Raw genomic sequence first — 22,871 nt, forward strand, 5'->3', positions numbered from 1 at the left:
TGTGCCTTGCCCAAGATGGAGGTTGCAGCCAGGCCTGGCCCGGCCCTCGCCTCAGTCTGCGCTCTTCCGCGCCCCCTTAGAGCTTGAGACAGGCGCTCAGGCACACTGTATTGACCCGGACAGGGCCGCAGGCTGCCGAGGAGGTCTGTCCACGGCTTCAATCAGTACGCGCACCAGCTCGCTGCTCTTTCTAGACAGCAAAGCTCTCAGAGCTGGCGCCTGGAGAGTCCTCGGTACGCCCCGCTCACTAGAATTGACAATGCTGGGAGCCAATGGGGTTTGGAACTTTTGAGAGGGGGCGGACGAAGGCGGAGCCCCTTTGCAGCGCCCGCGTAGCGGGGCTGGCTGTTGGGCTACTGTGGGGCGGACTTAGGACTCTCGGACCAATGGAAGAGCCGCTGAATTCTTGGAGGCGGGGCCGAGCCGTAATTGACGCTTTCTTCATTAGAAACCAGGCAGGGGGCGGGGCCCACGGGGGGAGGTGACGCAAAGCCGTTTCAACCAATGGCTGGTGGGCCGCCGGCGGGAGGGGCGGGGCTGGGGCGCCTGACGGGCGTAGGGCGCGGCCTATCCCCGCGCGGCTCTGCGCTCGAGGGGGAGCAGCATCATGGTTCAACGTGGGTCAATTTTTTGTGAATGAGGAGGGGAGGTTGTGGGGCCGCTGCCGCGGAGCACCATCCCCGCCGCCGCCCGAGCCCGAGCCCGCGCGCCTGCTCGCGCCGCCGCCGTCGCCGCGCCGCCTCACGCCCGGCCCGCTCAACGCGGCTGCTGTCGCCGTCGCCGTCCGAGCCCGCCCGCCCGCCGGCGGCGGCGCAGGCTGAGGAGATGCGGCTCGGAGCGCCCGAGCAGGGCTAGACGCGGCCCGCCGCCGCCGCGGTAAGCCACCGGCCGTCATTGTCCGCGCCGCCCGGTTGCTGGCGGCAGGTGGACGCCCGGCCCCGCCGAGGCCTCGGGGCCCTGCGCCGCGGGCTGGCGGGCGGGAGAGCGGCCTGCGCCGGCGGGCGGGCAGGTGGGCGCGCGGGGGCGGGGGCCGGGGCGTTTATGTAACTTTGTCAGCCCGTGAGTTTGCAGAAAACGCCCCTCGGCGGCGGCTGGCGGCGGGGCGGGGGCCGCGGCTGGGCCCGGACGGTCACTGGGCTGGCGAGGAGCTGCGCTAGCCCGGGAGACGACCCGGTGTCCACCCTGAGCGAGGGTTCCGAAGGCACGGCTGTAGCCCACACCGCGGGAGTCGGTCGGAAAGGCCGGGTGTGGAACCCGTGTTCTCCTTTAATGCACACCGAGAATTTGTTAATAACTTGCAGCCGCTGATAGCAGTGTTTTGGTTATTGCATGCTGTAAATTGACCTGCTGTGACACGATTTTCAAATAAAGCGTCGCAGAAATTAAACTTAAGTTATTTTAGAACTAATGACTTTCTTAACTAAATCCTAATTGCATTACTGTAGAGACCTACCTAATTGCTTTCCGAGAGCCACTCTGCCTGCTCAGGGAGGAAGGAAAGGCCTGTGTAGTCACTTTGCCTCCCTGCTTTTCTCTGCTCAGGCTTTTCTGCCTGTTCCCACAAACCACCTAAGCATTTAAGGCCTTCGAGTATTAACGTGTAAACAGCCATGGCCCTGTCGCACTTTGGGGCTAGGGGGATGCTGGCGGCTTGCACCTTGACCTGGTTTCGGTTTTTCCTCCGTGATATTATCGAGGTTGCCAGGAGTTTTAATTGCCTCTGATAATTCCGTGCATTATTTCACCGGCTTGATGAAAGCTGGTGTGGTGGTTTCAAAATCCATCCAGAGAGGTGGTGGTGGGGGGGTAGTGCTTTCGGAGAGGCAAGGAGGTTGAATTAAGAAAACTCAGCTGCTTGTACACAAATATACACTATAGCAGTTACAAGGCAGCAAAAGTTATTGCAGAATTTTGCAGTCTCTATGGCAACACAATTACTCCATTATAATTGGAAATGCAAAATGCCACCCAGTTAGAAGTTTCATCAGAATGGAGTTTTGGATATCAGAAAATGTGAGATTTAGTTAAAAATTCTCATTTCCCCCCCAAGGTAGCTTCTGCAGCTCTAGACTAGGTTCAGTTGTCTATTTTTAATACCTATCCGCTTTCCCAGATCTGCCACTCCTCAGGATCTGTGGCATCTTTCCCCAGAAGAACTCCCCGTTTGTGTGGGAGGGAAGTATTTTCATGCTTTAAAAACACACACCCAACACACTCTAAGACTTCTATGGTTTTCTGTGTTCTGGCTTTTCTTTTAAAGATCAAATGCCTTCCTGAAGAGCAGTAATCACCCAGAAGAGGTTGGGTTTGCTAGAAGGCAGAGGTAACACTGCCCCCTTTAGGGGTCTGCTGGCGGCTTACAGGGTATCTGGGAGCCCTGTGGGGGAGAAGAATAGCTGTGGACTGCAGACAGGCTTGGAAAACCTAGGGACCAAGGACAGATGTGACCAAAGCAGCTCTAGCAAGAATGTTCTGTGGTTAGCAGTGTCAGAGCTGTGCAACACATAAAGCCCCCAGATGGCACCTCCTCAGAAGCCAGAGGCTGCTGTTTTGTGAGGTAGCAAGAGAATGTGGCACTCTGTCTTCATGGGGCTCCTGGCACCTAGCTTGACTTTGGTTTCAAACCTGTGTTAGGAGGATGCCCCTCTTGATGTTTACCAGAAGAGCTCTGGTGCTGGAAGTTTCCACACATCGCGGGGCCGCTGCAGCTTAATTTCGTTATAACTCTTTCCTTTTAACTACTGCATATTTTTGCCCAGTAATCGACTTCCATTTTCCAGCCTCATTGTGAGGTTTCAATGCAGCATGAATGGCTTTGAATTCCAATCCTTTGATGTTGGGGGTGGCACCAAAGGAAAGGCGACTTTGTGCCGTCCTAATTGCCAGAGCAGAAGAAAATTTCATCACTCCTGTCGAGTCTCGTCCATGCCATTTTCTATTGAAAACGGCTGGTTTTTCAGAACTCTGAAGCTGCCATAAGTAATACATTAATACCTGATGTAGGGAGCCAGAGAGATGCAGAAATGAGAGACACCTGCTGCACAGGAAGATTGGGGGTGGGGGCGCTCAGTCCCAGGACCAGGGGTTTTGATGTCTCTGGGCCCTGGGGTGACTGTGGAGGCTTCAGAGGGTGAATCCAGAGTTGAGGTCATGTCCCATTGGTTGTAACCCAGTCCTGGGGTAGGCACCCCAAAAAGATTTTTGGAGTGGCTTTGTTTCGGTCTCTAGTGACCGTTCTGTGTCTTGTTCAGCCAACTCTGGGCATTAGGTGTGACACTGTCCTTCAAGGTTCAGATGACTGAGGGGCAGAGTCAGGAGTGCTGCTGCATTTGAACAGACCCTCGTCCATTACTGCAGAGCTCACTGAGCCGGCAGGAGGTCAGTTGTTTGCTCTTGAGCTCCTGTGAGTGAGCAGGATGGGCTTTGTTTAGGGTGGAATGTGGTCTGGCATCTGCAGCTGCTCTTGGCTTTGCTGCTGCCCTTGCCTCTCTGACATGCCTCCTTACTTCCTGGAGGGCCAGACGGGGGTCCACACAAATGGCCTCCACTGAGACCCTTCTTGTAACTGGACCAGGTTAGAACACTGTGAGCTCCTGAGTAGATCAAGGGTGTCTTCTCTGGATCAGGGAGATCACACGAGTCAGTAGCAAGTGTTTAAATGAGCATCCAGTGAGGGCCATGGGCCGTTCTTTTAGCACTTTCCATCTGTGTCTGCTTTACTGCTTCCATAGCTACAAGAAATGGGTGATGCCCCACACCCTTGATAGCATGGATACAGTGTGAGAGGAATGGCAGCCTTGAGTCCCAAGTTCTTGAGTCGTTTTTTACCTCTGCTTCGGGCCCAAGATGAGCCTGTGTAGAAGGCCAGTGTTGTTGGCTTGTTTGGAAAAGCACAGCTACTTTGAGAAGATACTTTGGAATACCTTTTCAGTGCAGTGTTAGGTTGTCTGCCCTTCTGACCTGTCACCACCCTGGGTTTCATCCTCGTCGGGGAAGTAACTTTAATGTCTTCATGCTGTCTTTCATTGTGTCTTCTGTGCAACATTGAAAGGCTCTGGGTTCTATCCCTAGCATCACAGAAATCAAAACAGCCCAGTTAGTTAGTTGGTAGTTGTTACATCCTGTTCCTTGCTTGCTTGGGTCTTGTGAGAAGTTCCAAGGCTGTCTGGGAGCAGGTGGTGGTGGCAGCAGCAGACAGCCTATGGTCTGTGTCCATCTCATCAGAGCTGCTTAGTGTTGCTGGCAGTCTTACGTGGGAAATGTTTATTGGAAGAATGTATTTGAGGACCACAAACTGAAGAACTACAGCACTCAAGTGTTCTTATTCTAAAACCAAGACAGAGCCTTAAGAGAAAATATTGGCAGATTTAATAGTAAGAAAAACATTTTTTTGGAGAAAGACTGTAACCAAGATTTAGAGACAAGAGAGAGGAAAAAAATGTGTAACCTATTTGGCCTCTGTGAGATTAATAGCCAGTATATATAAAGAGCTTTTGCAAACTAACAATAAAAGGATGAGCTTCCCAAGATTAGTAAGGAATGCAGGTAGGCAGATCTCCACACCTAAGAGAATAGTAGCTAGTTATGAGCCTAGCTAATAACCCAGTGTACAGGAGATTACATCTGTGCCCTTTGTATTAGTGAGATTGATAACCCCTGTGACTGTGATAAGGCTGTGACTTCCTAGAGTTTAACAAGTTATACATAACAAATGCTTAGACTGGGGCCTCGGCCCATAGGAAGCACAATGTAAGCATTAGGTATACACACATTTGTTCTGTAGAGAGAACAATGTATATTATCATACAAAATATTTAATTTCTCTCCAGGAAAATATCAAAGATTTAAATGGCCATCCATTCAGTTCTGAATCCTAGAATTTATTCTAATGACTCTGGTAAGCACATTGACACCCAAGTACATGCAGGATATGGGCCCTGCCATTTGCAGAAGCACAGCTCTGTGAGTACCCTTGTTGCTGCAGGCAATCTCCCTGTGTGTGGTATACAGAAGCATTTGGCCTAGAGCAGTCTGCAGACTGGCTTTCTGGTTTTTAATGAGTTTCCAAGGTGATATTGATGGCCATTGGGATATCAGGAAAATGAGGCATAAGAGACTGTCATTGTGTTTATTCATGTTGGTGTTGGTTATACATTTTTGCAGTATAGAAAAGTTAAAAATGGTATAATGGTAGTATTAAAACAATTGATACCACTTTAGTCTTTTTCAAAGGAGAATAAACAGGTCCTTGGGAGGCCAATGATAACACTTAGTGTTAGAAGACTCTGAGACTGTTGTTGTGTCTCACTCCTAAGCTCACCAAGGTGGGGCTGGCCTCGTGGGTCTGCTCTGCTCTGGTGCAGTCCATGCTGCAGGCAGTTTCTAGTTGACGTCTATGAAAGCAGGTCTCTACCTACTGCTCCATGCAGGAAATCCTGTCATGTCTTCTCTGGAGACCCAGAAAGCCGGTGAGTCCCAGCCGCTGCCTTCCCAGCCTTCACCCTTCCCAGCCTTCACTCATGGTCTTCGCCTCATTGCTGAGCCTCTACTCCGGCCTTCTTTGTGTCCTCGCTTCCTCTTGGTCCTCTCTGGCCAGGGCCTTTGCACATACTGCTCCCATTGCATTTGTCTTCCCCAGTTCTTTGGTTCATGTTTTCCCTTCAGTCTTCTCTTCAGCTTAGCTCAAAAGGCCTTCTTACTCCCTTTTTACATTCTCCAGTTCTGCAATTTCAATAGCTTATTGTGACATTAGTTGTTTAATGTCATTTCTTGCTGGCTGAAGACTTCAAGGAGTTAAAAGGTCAAGAGTGCCTCATGCCTGATTTGTGCCTGGTACATGGCAGCTCAGGTACCTGATGAATGGGTGGGCAGTGCAGCGTAGGCCTTGGAAGCAGAGCTGGGTGAGGGCACACACCCAGACCATTGCCCCTGTGCTATCTTCTTATGTTCTGGAATTGCCTGTTCCCCCCTCAAGCATCTGGGAACTTCTTGCTCCTGATTTTGGAGATTACACGCTGTTAAGTAGATCCATAAATACAAGTGAAGTGGGTTCTGTGATGTAGCAAGGAGTGAGAGGCAGAAAGGGCTTACACACAGCTGCCAAATAGCAAATGGGCCATTGTGCATTGCCAGGGCAAATGCTCCCAGCTTGTCCCTTGGGTGGGTGGAGGGGGCTGGCTGTGGTATTCAAGGTGGCAAGCTGCTGCTCCTGCTGAAGACATTTTCCCTGTTTGTTTTAATTTGGAATTAATAGCATTACTCAATCATTTCTTACTTAACCTCATAATTTTAACATGATCCCTTAATATGGTTGCATGCATAAACATTCTAGAGTCTGCTCTGTTTAAAACTGCATGTTGGGCTTTGTTAGTTTACTGTTGTCTGTGAAGTATTCCGGCTGTGTGAGTCAAGAGCTTTTGTTGGATTGATGTTTAAGCTTGAGACAATAAATCATCTATGGCCTGAAAGCCTAAAGCAGCATTCCAAGTGGGAGTGCTGTCCCAGTGGTGTGGGACTGGCGACTCCTTCTTCTTCTTTTTTTTTCCTAGAGTAATTTTTTTTTGAGAAGTCTTTCTACTTCTCTTACCCCTGGTCTCTGGTGCTGAAGAAGGTCCTGAATATTTCTAATGTATCTGTTAGGTCTTTTCTAAGTATTTATCCTGCACATAAGCCTGGGCTGTAGTTTCAGATTAGTCTCAGGACATGGGACTCTTTGAACACCTGCTTTGTGGCTGGCACAGAGGTCTGAAGATCCCAAACCACCTTCTTACCGCTGGCCACCAGAAGGAAACACAGATGTAGATAGGGAACTAGAAGGAACAACAGACATACAACAGGTGCATAAGGTTGCCATTCTATGAACCAGGGTGTGTGAAGCATGAAGCGGGGAGGCTAAGAGAATTCCCTGTGGCTGGGGTGGTAAGAAGCCCAAGCAGGTTGGCGGGGGTGGGGGTGGGGTGGGGGTGGGGGAAGGGGGTCATGTGCTTGATAGTGAATAGGTGTGGTCTTCTTGAGTCAGAGCCACAGCCATGGGACTGCGTCAGGGTGGGAAGGTCCTCATGGTGGGATGATGGCCCAGTTCCAAGGACTGCTTAGCTAGAGTGTGTGAGCAGAGAAGAGCTGGGTATTCTTGTGTTGGCTGCAGTGGGCTTGTCCTTGTGAGGGACTGCTGTGCCTTGCACTGCAGTTATCTGGTGTCTAATGTGGCACTTGGTTCTATTTCTTATGCCTATGTCTGGTAGTGTTGGTGATGTGTCTGACCTCTCTGACCATGTTGAGGCATATCTTAGGCTCATGGGTATCCCATGGTATGGCTGGGCTCTCTCCAGAGTGAGATTAGGGTTAGGGTTTAAGTACCATTATGGAGGTCCCTTGTGTCAAGCTTGGTCACTCCACTCTGAGGCTGGAGGTGCAGGCTGAGGGGAGGGGGCTCACCCCCTCTTTGAAGTTGTGCTGCTGAGAGCTTTCTCTGTGGCCCACCCAAATCTTAGAGAAGGAGGTTATTCAGGGGAGATGCTTGCTGGAAGCCAGTGCAGAAAAACTCACTTTGACAACGCTGTTTGCAGCAAATCCCAGTACTGTATGCTGAGATAATGTATATGTATAATGTATATGTATACTGTATGCTGGGATAATAATGTATGTTATTGCTTGTTGGCCTGTGTGTTTGCAGTAGTGTGGCAGTGAGCAGATGAGCAGAGTGTCACAGAACACACAACACAGTCCCTGTTCTTCTGTACTATTTATGGAGTACTCTTTAAAGTTTGCTCGTGTCTGAACCCATGCTAGACCCCTGTCATTTACTAGTTCATGTTTGGGCTGTGGCCTCTTAGGCCGGGGGTACAGCTGGCAGATTAGGTCTAAGTTACTCTTGGACTTTAACGAGCTTAGGAAGTAGTTGGTAGATGCCACAGTGGATAAGGCTCCTTTTGCTATGGCATTTTTGTGAGGCCCGTACTGGGTGGGACTGACATTGGTGGTCTCTGTTCCCTTTCTGTGGAACACTTCTGTGTAGCTCCTGTGTTATTCTTTGCTTGCCTCTCTGAGCTGGAGGGACACATCCAGGGCTGCCGAGTTCTTAACTTTTCTGGTGAGTTCCTTTTCCAGAGCAGATTGTTGCCTTTCATATTTACTGCCCTGTACATTTTGCAGCAGCCCCGGTGTCTTACGCACTTGTCAGCTGAAGTGGCAGCTGACCTGAAAGGTTTGTACTTTGGTACCCATTGAAGTCCCCAGGAAGCAGGGCTGGCTGTTCTTTCCGGCAGCTGGCATGGAGCAAGCCACAGTGTTGGGCCTTGTGGAAGAGTTAGTCAATAGTCCTTCTCAAAGAAGAGGGTTTCCTCCATCAGGATAGAATGTGAACATCATTTGGGTGTACTTTGGTGATAGATTTTCAGAATCTAAGTCAGAATATAGTTAGAAGAGCAAAGAGGCCGACAATGGAACTTTACTTGTCTTAGGTGCCTTGTCTTCTGGCTCCTTGGGTGGGTCCTTATAGGTGTGGGGATGTATGCATGGCTCTGCTGATTTTGGTATTGTCTGCCTGGGGTATGGGATAGTGGTTCTGAAGCTGACAGATCATGAGTGTTGAGTCAAATCTGGGCTGAACTCCCTGTTTGACTTTTATGACTTCCTTGCCTGGCTAGCAGCAGTGTGGTCTTGGTTCATCTCATGCCATCTGTAGGATGGAGGGAGAATTTCCATAGAATCTCTGGACAAGTGGGCTCCCTGAGGCCTGGCCTTCATCTCGCTGTCTTTTTATTCTGTTCCCCCATCTTATGATGCTCACAATTCTCTTTGCTGGCAGATCTCTGGTAGGAATAGAGTTAAGGGTAGAACATGCCACCTGCAGAGGTGTTTTTGGTGATTAGGCCTTTGCTGCAACTGCAGGACTTTCTGAGGCCCAGTGCTAGCTTAGGGTGTCTCTGTATCTGCATCTGGTTGGGAGGCCTCGTTGTAGGACCTTAGTGTCATTTGGGAACAAGAATTTATCTATCTTTGTCCTTGCAGGGACTATTACTTAGCTTGTGGACTTGAGAGCTTAGGATAGTTGCCCTTGGAATGCCATGAGCCCCTCAGGGCACTACTCTGTGGCAGTCCCTTGTCGACAGGGCCTGGCCTTTGGTTGTAGGTGTCTTGTCAGTGAGTCTTCACAGCTCTTTGTACCTGGGCCAGTAGTGCTGCCCTGTCTCCAGGAGGGGCTGTGGAAGTGACCTGATGGCCTTTTCATGATAGGTTTCTGTTATCAGCAAACTACCTGGTATTGTGGAAAAGAGCTGTTGGGTGGTCCTGTGCCACACATCCAGTTGCTAAGGGTTTTCCTGTTCCCTCGCTTTCTGGGTAGTTTCCATCCCTCTCTTCACTGTCCCCGCTTGATAGGAGGAGGAATCATTGTCATCCTGGCCAAGGTAACAAGTCTCATGGAGGGAAGCTTCATGACAGTATGCTCAGGATATAGGTGCTGTGGGCATGTAACAGTTTCTGGTGGCACTTTGAGGGACAGAGACCCTGTGGAGGGCAAGAAGGACTGAAGGAGAAGTGCAGTCTATGTGCACACTTCATGGGATTGCTGTGGGCAGTAGCATATACTCTGGAAGGGCCAGGCAGCCCCTGAGGAGTGGAGAAGCATGAAGTAGGGGTGATGTCCCTCTGCAATGCCTGAAAGGCAGCATATGGTGGCTCTCAGTGTCAAAGAGGAGATCTTTCTGGTGTTAGCTTTATCAGGTAAGGTCTCTCCATGGCAATAAAAAGGACATCATGCACTCTGGGAAATTGACTGGCCCACTTTTCAAAGTACAGATGGAGGAAGTGTTCCAGCAGGGCAAGAGAGCTGGCTTTTCTACAATGTATTAAGGATGCTGCGCCTCCCCCCCGCCCCCAACCTGGTCTTAGGAGAGTCAGCTTCATGAGTGACAGGGCCCTGCTAAGTGTCCCAGAACTCCTTTACTGCATGCCCTTCAGGAAGGATCATCTTTGCCTCAACAGAGTCTTGAGTTCATGCAGCTTGGTCTGTCTTTGGTCTTAAAACATCTCTGAGTCAGACACTGCCACAAGAAGACAGACTGCACAGCGTGGCTCAGCCTACATGCTGGTAATGGGCTTGCCTCTTCCGGAAACTGGCTAGGACATCTGCCTCCTCCTATGGAAATGGCTGCTCTCAGGAGGGAGGGGAAGGAAAAGGATGCTGAGGAGGGTGGCAGTTGCTAGGTTGCTGCCATCATCATGAAGCACTGGAGCTTCCTTGGTCTCTGCAGCCGTTATGGAGCAGTCCTTGAGTGAGCTTGGGGCTTATGGCTGACCTGAGTCTCATGTGATCTCCTCTGTGAGAGAAAAGTGATCTGTTTAGGAGGTGTAGTATGCAGCAAGGTCAGTTAGAGGGACTGGGTAGTATTCTCTAGTGGTGTGTGCATATAGCTGCTTTAACCTCTTGCAGAGACAGGGTCCTGCTTCATTCTATCTCTGCTGGCTAACTGGGAAATACAGATGACTTCAGAGAGGGACTCAGCACCTCCACATGTAGGCCACAAAGATGGAAAGGATTATGTTGTGGAGTATGGGTTGCAGCCCAGTGAGGTGGATGTTCACTCATGCCTGGGCTTCTAAGTAAACAGAAGGATAAAGGGCAGACTGGGGTCCCAGTAACTGAGCTGTGCAGAAGCCCAGAGAGTAGGGCTTCTAGACCCACTAGTCAACTTCCCCCTGTGGCTGGTCCTTCTCCTTATGGCTATCAGTTGCCTGAGGATACTTTACAGAAGCTCCTGCCACAGGTAGAAGTAGGCGGGTGCCAAGTGTCTCCTGAGAGGGCATATAAAAATGCAGCCCAGGCTCAGGCAGTGATCCAAATCCCTTGCTGTACACCAGGGGGTTTGGGGAAGGAATCTTCTTTGGAATCAGACTGAGAGTCTTCAGGGTCTGGGCTTTGTGGTTCTCCAGCCAGAGACAGGCCACAGCATTAGCTGTCCAGACTCCTGGCCCCAATCTGTTCATTTACAGCTTGGATAAGAGAATTTCTGTCTCTGAAGATATTTGTTATTGGGCAGAATGCAGAGGTTGGCAGTCCAGTCCTCAGCCTTGCCCTAGCATGAGGAAATTAGCCTCACTGCCTTCTGAGACCCACATACGTGAGGCCAGCTGTGTCTTGCTATGCTTCTTTAGTCTAGCAGACCTGGTACTGCCATTACATGTGGACCCATGGCTTGGATGCCCCTGCTTCTAGCCTACCACTGAAGAAGCTGATGTTCCTAGTATGGCAAGTTCCATGGTGAGGGCAATGGGTTCAAGTTAGAGCTGCTTTGAGCCTGTGCCTTTCCTGCCTTCATATTAATTGGTGTCCACAGTGGTCTAGTGCCTAAGTTGGAAGGGCTCATTCAGGGTCTGACTTTGGGTGGCTAAAGTATGTGGTGAGGGGCTTAGACTTTGAGAAACAGGCCAGGTGTGCAACTGGTGCAGTTGTGTGTGAGCTGTCCTCTTGCCATTTGCCTGGCCTCTCTGTTTTCTTTTATCCACAACCAGAGTGGTGGGACCATACCATGCTGAGTTGCATGAGGATCAAGTATCACATTCCTGCCTGCAGGGCACAGGCTAGCCACAGAGACATGTGTGGCGGGAAGCAGCAGCTGTTTTAGCTCTGGTATCCTATGCCTAGTGTGGAGAGAGTTCTGACCAGAGAGACACCTGCACACCCGCCCAACTTCCTGACATAGAAGGCAAGGTAGAAGACTCTCTTAGTGGTTGTGTTGGTGGCTTTTGTTCCTCAACAAAGCACACTGAGAGAATGTATAATGGATGTCAGGAAGTGGCCTTGTGGAACAGGCTGGGGAATGTTCTGGTTGATATTGTGGGCTTGGCAATTGCCTTGGCAGGTGACCTTGTTTATGCTGTTTGTTAGCCACCTTCCCCTTTCCCTTTCTTCAACTCTACTTTGGTTCTGAGAATGCAGTTCCTGCTCCATGCATGTGTACACAACACATAGTCATGTGCTCATAGCCCTCCTCATTTGCATGCTTACACGTACTTGTGCGTGCACACACATGTGCATACATAACACAGATACACATATGCAATACACATCATCCACATGTACATGCCTGCACACTGGAGCCCATATCCAGGGTGAATTCAGATTCTTTACATTGATTCTTGGAGGGAAGAGGGTGAGCCAGTGCTGATTCTGCTCACTGCCATGCATTGAGGACCTGTGGAGTTTTGGAGGCTCTGCATGTGATGATCTTTAGGGTTAGGATGATAAGATCCTTGTTTAGAGAGCATGGCCCTTACCCAGATCCTGCTCTGTGTGGAGATGCTGGGCTTTAATCTTCAGAAGCTAAGAGTACTAAGTTGCCCTTTTTAGGGCAGAAGTCCTAAGTGTCATCTCATCAAATGGCCTGGTGTGGGCCAGGCATTGGGAGGATAAGGGTCACCTTCCTGAGGGTCATGGGCTTTGGTTTTAGCTCTTCTAGATTGAAGAGATAGGGCAGGAATACTAACCTCTTTTCCTTAGGGTGTCTCTTAGTTTTGCAGGCATAGCTGTGGCCTCAATACTTGCCTGGATAACCATTCGGGTTGGAGGATGCTTCTGCCTGGAAGATTCTACCCTCCATCTTTTTGTGGCTCCATATTGTTCACTTTAGTCTTGGAATCATCTGGGGCCCCAGCTTTGTCCCTACTTGGCTTGTCAATCCTGTTGTCCATGAGAATTTACCTTAACTTCATACTGTTTGTGGGAAGATCACTTCAAAGTTGTGTTACATGGGTCTTTGGAGCCTCTAATGATGGCCTAGGCAGGGAAGGACATTGGTCAGTACCAAAAAAGCCAGGACCCTGTGACCTAGTCCTGGTGGTCCTGGTGTTGTTTCTTCCTCTGGTGCCATCTCTTTTCTTGTTGAGTGTTGACCCACTCCTGCTAGTGACACTGACCTGTCATGTGGTTGCTTCAGGGATGCCATCCTGGCTTGGACCTAATTCTCCCTCAGACCCAAGCCTCCAGGTTTTCTATTAGTTACCTGTACTGTTGCCTTCCCCCTCAACACTGGTCATGACATACTTCACAAATTACCCAATGTTCCTATTGCCTGGATCAGAACACTAATTTCCGCCTCATCTTCAGGGTTCTCCTGGCTTTGGTCAGTTCCCTTATGCAGCATCCTTCCCGTATCCTCAGTGGACACACTGCCTAGGCCCTGCTTATGGCACTCCTGGGCTTTTCTGTTCCAGGCCTTTATGAATTCCTGCCTTGAGTTGTTTTGAGCTTGCTAGGAAAGGGCTGCAGGTGATTGTCCAGTTGCCTCTGATGGGCAGACTGCCAACTCTCAACTCCAGTGACAGTGTTACAGCCTCCTGGTTTTCCTTCCCTGCCTAGGCCACCATTAGGGGCTCCAAGGCCTGTCATATTACCTCTTCCTGTCCTGGAACGGAAGCAGGTGTGTGCTGCTCTTACACAGCTAAGCCTCCTACCTGGAGGTCACAGTATTCACAGGCTTGAGGCTGGGCGTAGGTTGCTTCTGGGCACCGTTTCCATATGAGCTGAGCTAGAACAGAATTCTGCCATTAAGCTGGCAAAGGGTGGCCAGAATCCCTCTGTGGACCTGAAGGGCTTCCTTTTCAGACATGTCTCGCATGTCTCAGTGTATTGAGAACAAGGATAGATCTTTTGCCTCCTGATATGAGGAGGCTAGGAGGCAGCAAGTTTTAGCTGGAAGGCAGTGCCTGGTTTGAACTGGAGAGCGGGCTTCCCACTGTGGGGTGGGGGTGTTGGAGCCCTGACACCCGAGAGATCAATGAGAAGGATAGGGCACATCCATGGAAGTCGGACTCCTGGCTCTGTGTGTACACATATATGTGTGTGTGCCTATATAATATTTGTTTTCTTCTACATCTGGGATTATTAGTGCTCCAGCACTGGCCCCTACACAGTAGTGTGGAACCTGAGGGACATACAAGGAGACACTTCTCTTGAGACCTGTCTGTGTCTGGTGTTCTGCTTTCTGGGCTTTGGCCCATGGATTCCTGAGTATGGAAGTTTATCTTAAACTGTTAGAACATATTTTTACATTGTCCATACTTAATACAATGACCACTTTAGGGCTAAAGGCAGAGGGACCCTGGGAGTGTGCCTAGCCACAGCTGGTATGTGGTGAAGCAGCCAGACTCATCTTTGCAGTCAGCACTTGCTCCTTTAGAGGAAGGACAGCTCTTTTTATTGAAAGTTTCTCCACAGAGTGGGGCTAAAAGCCTTCCAAATGCCGTTTTGCTTATACCTTAAGGTGTTGTGGATCTTTGGAGCCCATTGGTTAGCCCAGGCATCAGATTAAGAACACCTGATAGAGGTGATAGGCCCTTAGAACCTGCCTGTCTTAATGCTGACTTGGCATGCAGCCAGGTCTTAGCAGCGTGGTCAGAGATGCCCTGGGGTTATGACTTTCTCCTATCCAGGGTGTTGTTAGAAGAGGTAGTAAGTGTGGTGCATCCTGTTACTCAGCCACTGTAGAGACTAGCTGATGAGCTCAGAGCCAGTGTCTTGTTGGCTCCCTGAGCACCTGCTCAGACACTTCTATCTCAGTGTCTTTTCCTTGCAGTTTCTGTTCTTGCCTTTGCTGGCCACGATTGGTGCTGCTTTTGCAGGGCTTAGACTCTGCACACCCTGCAGACGTGTGTGGGCTTAGCTGCATCCTCTTTGCTTCCTTACTTCCATTCTATAACGGCTTCTCTTCCTCTCTCAGCGTATGGGGTCAGCCTCTTAGCCCAGCCATCCGAGAGGAGTGCTGTGAGCTGGACAGACTTGGGCTGTCTTTTGTTTGGAACATGGAAGACTCAGTTTAACTCTACCCAGTCTTTGAGTATGTTGGCTTTGGAGATGAGCCTGTCTTCCTTTGAGGTTCTTGGGTGGTTCAGGTACAGGGTACCTGTTCTGCCCAGATGGTTCCACTTGGTTAAGGAGGATCCCACCTACCCAGCACTATCAGACCTGTTCTCTACGCTGACTCAGTCTCTGCACAGGTCTCAGATGCACAGTTTGCTGACAAATTGTTTAGACTCTAGATTGAAGTTTGTGACTGACAAAGGTCTGTCTAAGGGCTGCACCCTTATGGGAAGAGCAGGCCCAGGCTCTACTTGTGAGGAGTAGTGCTAGTCCTATAGGGATGTGGAGCATCTGGGATGAGGTGGCAATCTTCTGAGTTCTGAGAGGGTGGAGGGGACCAGAGCAAGATGAGTGTGCTGTTAGATAGGTGCCTTTTGGATGGATGTGTTAACCTTGGTATTTCTCATCTGGTTATAGGTAAAAGTAGAAGCTGTTGACTTGGGTTGGGTTGTGTCCGGGGAAGCTCTGGCCCACCTGTCCTTGTGGTGATCTCTGGTGGAGTGGGCAAACATACGTAGAGGGGAGGGCGCTACAACTCTGGGTTGTAGTCTCAGTTTCTGTGGTGTGGCCCATCAGGGTTATACTGGGTGGTCCTCTGTTTACACGATCAGAAAGGTATATAATGAGAATTTTGTTTCTTGATTGCCTGGGTATTTTTATTAAAGCATTTCTAATATCATTAATATTAAGGGAACTAAATTGAAAGAATAGATCAGCAATACAAATAAGCAGTTACTGTAATTGGGAAAATACTAATGATTTAATTTGCATATGTGGCAGAAGCATTTTTTTTTATGACTGCCTTGATAATAAAAGACAGGCTGAGTAGCACAAATGCAAGCAAATGAAGAAATCCATTAATTCTCCTATTCATTTAAAAAATGGTATTCCCGGCTTTTACAGTGACAGTTTAATAATTAGGGTGCCTAATTTTAATCTGTTCCGTGGGTGCACACCCTGCCTAGCTTGGGCAGCCAGCTGCCAGTGGTGGAATTCTGTGCTCAGGCTGAAAGAGCACAGGAAACTGGGGCCCTAATATTGAAGTCACAGTGATACCCTTGGCTGTATGATTTCCATTGATGTGGTTAGTGAGCCAGTCTTCATGCTGGACAATGTGTGCTGATTTGTATTACTCAGGGTTAAGTCTGTTGGTGGGTTCTCAGCCCTAGGCGTTTTGACCCATTCTCCCCCAAAGGGCCATTTAAACAGTGATGGAGATGGTCTGGGTGGTCATAACCAGCTGTGCTTGTGGCACTGGTAGGTTGCAGCCAGGCTGCTGAGCATCTTGGAGTACACAGGAAGGCCCACTACTGTCTACCTCCAGATGCTGCTAGTACTGGCCCAGAAGTCCGGACCTGAACACTCCTGGAGCAAGGGTGGGTCTTCTGTACAGAGAGACTACACTTCTTGGGGACACATATCATTTCTAGTTTGGGGGTGAGAAAGTGAAGTCAGCTCTCATTTATATATTTTGCATTTGGATGAAGTGTACCTTTATCCTTTCCTTTTCTGTTCTTTTTATTTCTGTCTTTTTAAGCTTTGAAGAATGAGTCTAGAGCCTATAGAGCTTAGTTTCTTAGCAGAGTGGTTAGACACAATTGGAGATAACAAAGAGGCGTATTTGTGTGGTAGTAACTACAGAATGAAAGGAGACTACTCAACGATAGTGCATTTTTAGAATGTGCAAAACAATGCATTGGAGTCCTTGGCTTTCCCTGGAAGTTCTCAGGCTGCACAGTTCCATTGCAGGCAGGAAGACAGGCAGGCAGGAGGTGGCATGTCACACATGTTTCCTTCACCATGAGATGACATGCTTCTCCCATGTCCAGGTGACAGTTCAGTTTCTGCTGGTCCTTGTACACATCCTGACATGTGTGTTATGTGCTGACTACTGTCTGTTTGTCTTACCAGCAGCTGGGACATGAACATGTCTTCATCCTCCACATCCTGCAGGTTCTAATGAAGGTGCCAGTCCCTGTGCACTGAGAAGCCTTCCTTGGTCTCTGAAGTGGGCTTTAAAGGCTAAGTAGAAGATGGCAGGCAGCATGGCTCTGAAGGGAGAGGGTGTGGACAAATCCACATAACCAATTAATTTGGCAGTTTATTAGATTTGTATGTGCACATAGCTTTTTAAAATTAAAAAGTATGAAACTTGGCTGTAGTCATTTGCAGGTGTACTTTTCAGTAGCATCAATTCACAGTCACAGCCAACTGCAGAGTATCCTTAGAGATCAAATTATACGTCTATGGTAAGGTTGAAAGGTGGTGACTTTTATAAAATGCATGTTCTTGTTAGTTCCATGGTGAGCACACACATTTGCACATTCCTAAAAGGAAAAAAACAACAAAAACAACAAAAAACTCTGATGGGATGAGACCAGTGTTTGTAGGTGGTGTGTGTTATACAAGTAGTGTGACAGATACTCTAAGAGGTAGTCATACAGCAAGAATATGTGATACATAACAGTAGTTTATATTTCATATCTATCAGTTAATAATACATAACATACTGTATAATTGCAAAGTACGTTTGGTGTCTGTATATGTGTGCACATGAGTTTGTACCTGTGTAACTGGCGGGAGGCTTTTGGGGAATAAGACCCATGGTTCATGTAGAACTTCCACCTCTTCACAGTTATTGCTTGCAGACATTGGTCCAAACCTCCAACTTGATTTGGCTGTCTGCCTCCTTTCTCTGCGTGAATCAAACTCAGCTCTTGGCCTTGGTGCTCAGGGGTCAGGATTGTTCTCTCCTGGGTCATGTCTTCCTTTTTCATGCCTGTCTTGGTCCAGCGGGGAATTGGTGCTGCTCCAAGGGAGTGGGCCAGTGATTCCTTACTGTACTCCGGACTGAAGCCTGTGGTCTGCATTGTCTTCTCCCTGCAGTTACCATGTAGCCTAGACCTGAGGAATTGGCCTGTAGTTGTTCGGTATCCTCAGTGCCTCTGAGAGGGACAGACCTTATTCACCAACACTATTATTGCTGTTTTCAATGACTTGTGATGAGGCAGGTGCTGTTAGCTGGTCCCTAGGAGTCTTGGAGTTCCCAGTGCAGAGAACTATCACATGACTCTGGAGATGCGGAGCCTGGGTCAGGACCCAGCTCAGCCTGTTGCTCTGTGGGACTTTTTGGGGATGGTACCCAGGTGGTGTGAGGATAGAGTAAGGGTGAGCAGGCCATGAACTGGGAGGGCAGCTAACCCAGAAAACCATTAACATAATCCTGGAGCAGGTGGTTTGAAGGCTAGGGTACTAGCACTTCCCCACCCCCCAGGATTCAGCTTTCTTGGACAGCAGGGATCATATCTGGAGGGCTGAGCTAGGACTACCCTTTGCAGAAGAGGTGAGCCTGCTCAGGTATTTGAGCCCTAACTTATTAATCACCAGTACTCACAGTGTCATCATGATGCCTTTCTTATTTTCTGGCAGGAGCCTGCTCATGACCAGGGCTCCCATACCTGTGCCTATATTGGGACTGTATTGAGTCCTTTTTCCAGGCTTTCCCCAAACTCCTCTCATGCACCCTTGTGTCCTTTGAATGGTAAGTCTCAGTTTCCCTCTCCTCGTCTCTGGAGTTTCCTGCCTTCCAGCTTTAGCTCCTCTGATTTGTCCAGGGGAAGGGTAGGCCTCTCTTCCATTCCTTGTATGTTTCCTTCCACCCTGGTGTTCATTGCTTTTGGCACTTCCCATCTCCATGACTGTGGAGCTTCCCTGTGTGCTGAGCGTGTTGTTGCAGGTCATCCTTCCTGGGGAATGAAAGAGTGAACGCTGAGAATGGAGAGCTTGGGAGTTGGGTGGAGCTAGAGAAGTCTGCAGAGTTTGTTTCTGAAAGACTAATGTATCAGAGGCAGAATCATTTCAGAGAGGAGAGTAATACACACATACCCTCATTGGAGTGAAAAGAATATGCAAAAGACAGAGTATTGTGAGTCCTCTGGCGCAGCCTTGGAATCACTGACCTGAGCAGGCAGCTCAAGAGCCTGCAGATGACATCAGGAAAGGAGGTAAGGACATGGCTTTATAGCTGTGCCTCTCAGTGTAGTAGTCTTCTGGCACTCTCCAGGAATGTGTGTGCAGCATGAAGACTGGCTGCTGTCTGCACACGTTGTTTGACTGCTCCTTAGCCTCTTTATCCCCCAGTTCATAGTCCCTGTCTTGGAGCCCATTACTTCATCCCTATCCCTGCACTCTTAGCTCCTTTCCTAATGCTCCCTTAGTGTTATTTTCTGCCCCTGACTGGCATCTGCTGGGTGCTGTCTTCTCCCAGCAGCACAGGTCCTGGAGCTGTCACATGCAGCAGTGGCAATGCTTTCTGGTGGCTAACTTAGGAAAAGGTACAACTACATGAGCGCAGCCTGGTCCAGGTCTGTGTCTTGGCTACAGGCCAAGAGGGCACTGGCTCACATAGGTCTGCTGAGGAAAGAGACAGAGGGACAATTCTGGTATACTTTTCCTAAGATGAATACTATCATCTGACACTGGGCTTTCTCTTCATTTATTTTGGTGAATGGGAAACAAGACATTCTGCTTTCATAGAATGTTCATTTAAAATGAAAGGCCTTGTGATGATGACAGACACCAGGCAGTTGAGGTGGCCGTTGTATGGCGTGTAGAGACAGCATCCTTTCTCTCGCCTCAACACAGGAGAAAGTCAGGTAACACCATGCCTCTGTCTACTGGGTGGGCCGCTTTCCTGGCCATGCTTGTGGGCAGGTCTGTGATGCCCCTGATGAATCATGTACCTTTCCTCTCTGTATGTGATTCCTGCCCTAGTAGGACTTGCTGCCAGTTCTGTTCCTTATTAGATGGCAGTAGCAGAATGAAGGACATTGGGCTGATTAGGGTCCGGCCCAATGTAGTTTGTGGGGTCTCCAAGTAGAGACAGAGCAGGAACTGAGTTGCTCTCCCTAATTCATGGAGGGAGGTGCACTGAGAAGGTGTGCAGTTCTCAGCAGAAGACAACCGTAGGTCCCAAACCTCGTGGGAATTTGAGTAGGTGCCTGGAGGGTGTTGGGCCCTGCTTATGCTGCAGACAAGGATTTTGTGAGCAGATGTTGATTGACTGCACACTTGGATGTAGGGACATGCCATTTTAGTTAGCAGGTGGCATTGGGACCATGGTGGCCATGCTGTCCTTGTTATTGCATCCAAAATCATTCTCCTTCAGCACACAGAAGCCAGTACACACACACACACACACACACACACACACACACACACACACACACCAGTTAATCTTAAAATGCCTTGACTAACTCACTTCTAAGCCCTCCACAGCTAGGGTTCTCTTACCTTTACTCCTAGCTCAGCACCTTTAAGTCTTCCCTCAGCTTAGCTGCCTGGTTACCTTTTGTGAAGCTCATTGGTCTTGCTCAAGACACTTTCGGGCTGCTCTTCTGTGGGCTGCTTTCCTTTTCCGGTACATTTCGGAGGATCTCCCCTGCAGCTCTGAGTCTGTTCCTTCTCTCTCCCCCAAGTATCTCTTATCTCCTCTTCCTGCCCTCTCCTCTCCTCACCTGCAGGAACCTGGAAGTCCCACCTCTTTCTTTCCACTCACCCATTGGCCACTGGCATCTTTATTGATAGATCAAAAATCAGTTGGGGCAAGGACCTTCAGTATCAGTAAACACAGATTCCCGATTAAATCAAAGCATCAGAACCACTTCTCTACAACTTAGTGGTGAATTGTCTGTTCATATAAATCTAAGATGGATTCAGGTTCACTCGTAAGAAGTAACTGCCCACTGCTCCCACAGGGGAGGATCTCCAGAGACATTTGGGCTTTGTCCTCATTTATTCAGGTCCTGTAAGGTGCCCCAGACACCACTGTTGGTGTAGTAAAATGTCCACTTGAGAGCAGGCAAAATAACCTTAACCAATTCAGCAAGTAGATGAGAGTTTTGGGAAATGTTTGGCAAATAGGAGTCACACTCGATGCAGAGCCTCACAAATGAGAGGCTGACTCCAGAATGAGTGAACTTCAAGTAAGGGCAGCTCAGGAATGAGCAGGCTGTGAGCATGTGGAACACTGTAGCACCCTGACAGTAACAAAGGGTACTTTATTTACAGGTTGGTAGAAGAGAATCAGCGCCCATTTTACAAGGGGCTGTGGCAAAAGCAATCTCCTGCCCTTGTTGGAGTGTGAGTGTACAGATTCATTCAACCCCAAGCTCCACTGTGACCCACTGATGTATAAGCAGGGTGTGAGCCTCTCCACTCTTCCTGTTTCCAGACACACTGCCCTGATTGTAGGACAATTGGAGGGTAGTCTGTCTGTGTTCAAGTTGGTGGGGATGGGATGAGTGCACCTGTGATGGCGTGTCCTGGAGGTGTGGCTGAATGAACATGGGTGCAGAGAAATCTGTGTGACAAGCCCATGGTTTAAGGCAGAATAGCTACCTGCTGTGAACCTGTGGATCTCCAAGTAGAGGAGGACACTGCTGCTACCCACAGGATGAAGGCTGCCTGTTGAACTGTGGTGAGAAGAGAGGAACCGATGACCTCATCATGCCTGTTGTGTGCTTGACTGTCCTCACACATCTGGAAAGTGCCACAGTACCCTGGAGAGGGCTAAACACAGAAGCATGAAAAACAGAATGGATTTCCCAACACCTGAAAAGGCTTTAGGGTCTCGGAGGCTCCAGAGTGCACTGAGAACTGCCTCTCACATGGTTTCTGTGTGGTTGGTGATGGGAACACATCTTCACTGTTTTCCATCTGTGACACTGTAAGCGAGGCTTCTGTGCAGGTGGTTGGTCCAACCCCAAGTTAGTGGTTCTGAGTATCTGGTTCTCTAGCAGCATGGGGACGGCACTATGTTTACTAGTCTATTTAAGTGAGTGTCTTTGTTATTTTTCTGTTACTGTGATCAAACACCATAGCCAAGGCAAGTTATGGAAGAAAGAGTTGATTTTGGCTTACAGTTCTAGAGGGAAGAGAGTCTATCACGCCAGGGAGGCATAGCAGCAAGTAGCAGGCATGGCAGCAGGAGAGGAGAGTTGAGAATTAACACATTCAACTCTAAGCACAAAGCAGAGAGCAACCTGGAAGTTGCACAGTTCTTTTAATCTCAGAGCTGGTTCCAAATGTCATACTTCCTCCAGCAGTGCTGCACTACCCAAACAGTGCCATCAACAGCTGGAGACCAAGTGTTCAAACTCCCGAGACTGTGGGGGACAGTTCTCATTCAAACCCAAAGTGAGGCTTTGAAGCCTTTTGGGACCCTGTGTGGGTCATTTTTAAGTCTTGGGTTTTCTCTGGGTGTTACAGCCATCTGCCTGGGACATCCTGACCATTTGTTGTTGATGTTGCAATTTGGTATTAAATTATCCATAGGAACCTGTGCTAAAATCTCAGCTTTCCTAGAATCTCTCTAAAATCATTCCATTTTTCAGGTGAAGGAAACAAGCACCATTTTTTACATGTATGTTTGATCCAGTTGGGCCTTTTTTGTTTTTACTAAGAAGCTTATACATGTTACAGGTCATAGGCCAGAATGGATATTCTTCATTTGTAACGCAGTGTAGAGTAGCTGTAACTAGATAGGACCATGGGGCGTTTGAGAAGAAAGTATGGCAGGCCCCCAGGATGCCGGCAGGGCCTGCTGCCTGTTCCTCATCTTCATCATAGCCTTCAGCATCTCATCTCCCATACATTGGAAAGAATCATGCCTTCTGTACAGCCTCCCCCTGGAACTTGTTCTATGGACCAGGCTGGCCTTGAACTCAGAGACCCGCCTGCTTCTGTCTCTTGAGTGCTGGGATCAAAGGAGTCACCACTGCCATCCACCTATATAGCCTCTCTTAGCTTGTTCTGGCTCAGCTTGTAGATTTGTGAAGTACTTCATATTTTATTCCTGTTAGAACACAGTGAAAGAGGATTTTATTACTTTCAAGTATAGAGTCTATTATGAAAGTAAACTATAAATGTGTCCCAACAAATTATGGGGAGAAATCTGTAGTCTTTCAGTGTGTGAGCCATCTATCATAAAATGGCATGCTTATAAAATATAATC

The 22,871-nt window shown here is 48.8% G+C and overlaps 1 protein-coding gene across 7 annotated transcripts in view; it reads left to right on the forward strand.

Moving 5' to 3' along the window:
- The first annotated feature begins 214 nt into the window (after window positions 1–214).
- Window positions 215–22,871, forward strand: part of Hdac4 (histone deacetylase 4) — a 240,101-nt gene continuing 217,444 nt past the window's right edge. For 5 of the 7 annotated variants that reach the window (XM_076914755.1, XM_076914759.1, XM_076914758.1 and 2 more), the window contains exon 1: window positions 720–876. The gene's annotated coding sequence lies outside the window, so the exon portion shown is untranslated. Of the gene's footprint in view, window positions 234–555; window positions 618–719; window positions 877–22,871 lie in introns of those variants that run through there. The other 2 variants (XM_076914757.1, XM_076914756.1) reach the window with 2 other exon arrangements.

Source organism: Arvicanthis niloticus, chromosome 17, assembly GCF_011762505.2.
Source record: "Arvicanthis niloticus isolate mArvNil1 chromosome 17, mArvNil1.pat.X, whole genome shotgun sequence".
NCBI lineage: Eukaryota > Metazoa > Chordata > Mammalia > Rodentia > Muridae > Arvicanthis > Arvicanthis niloticus.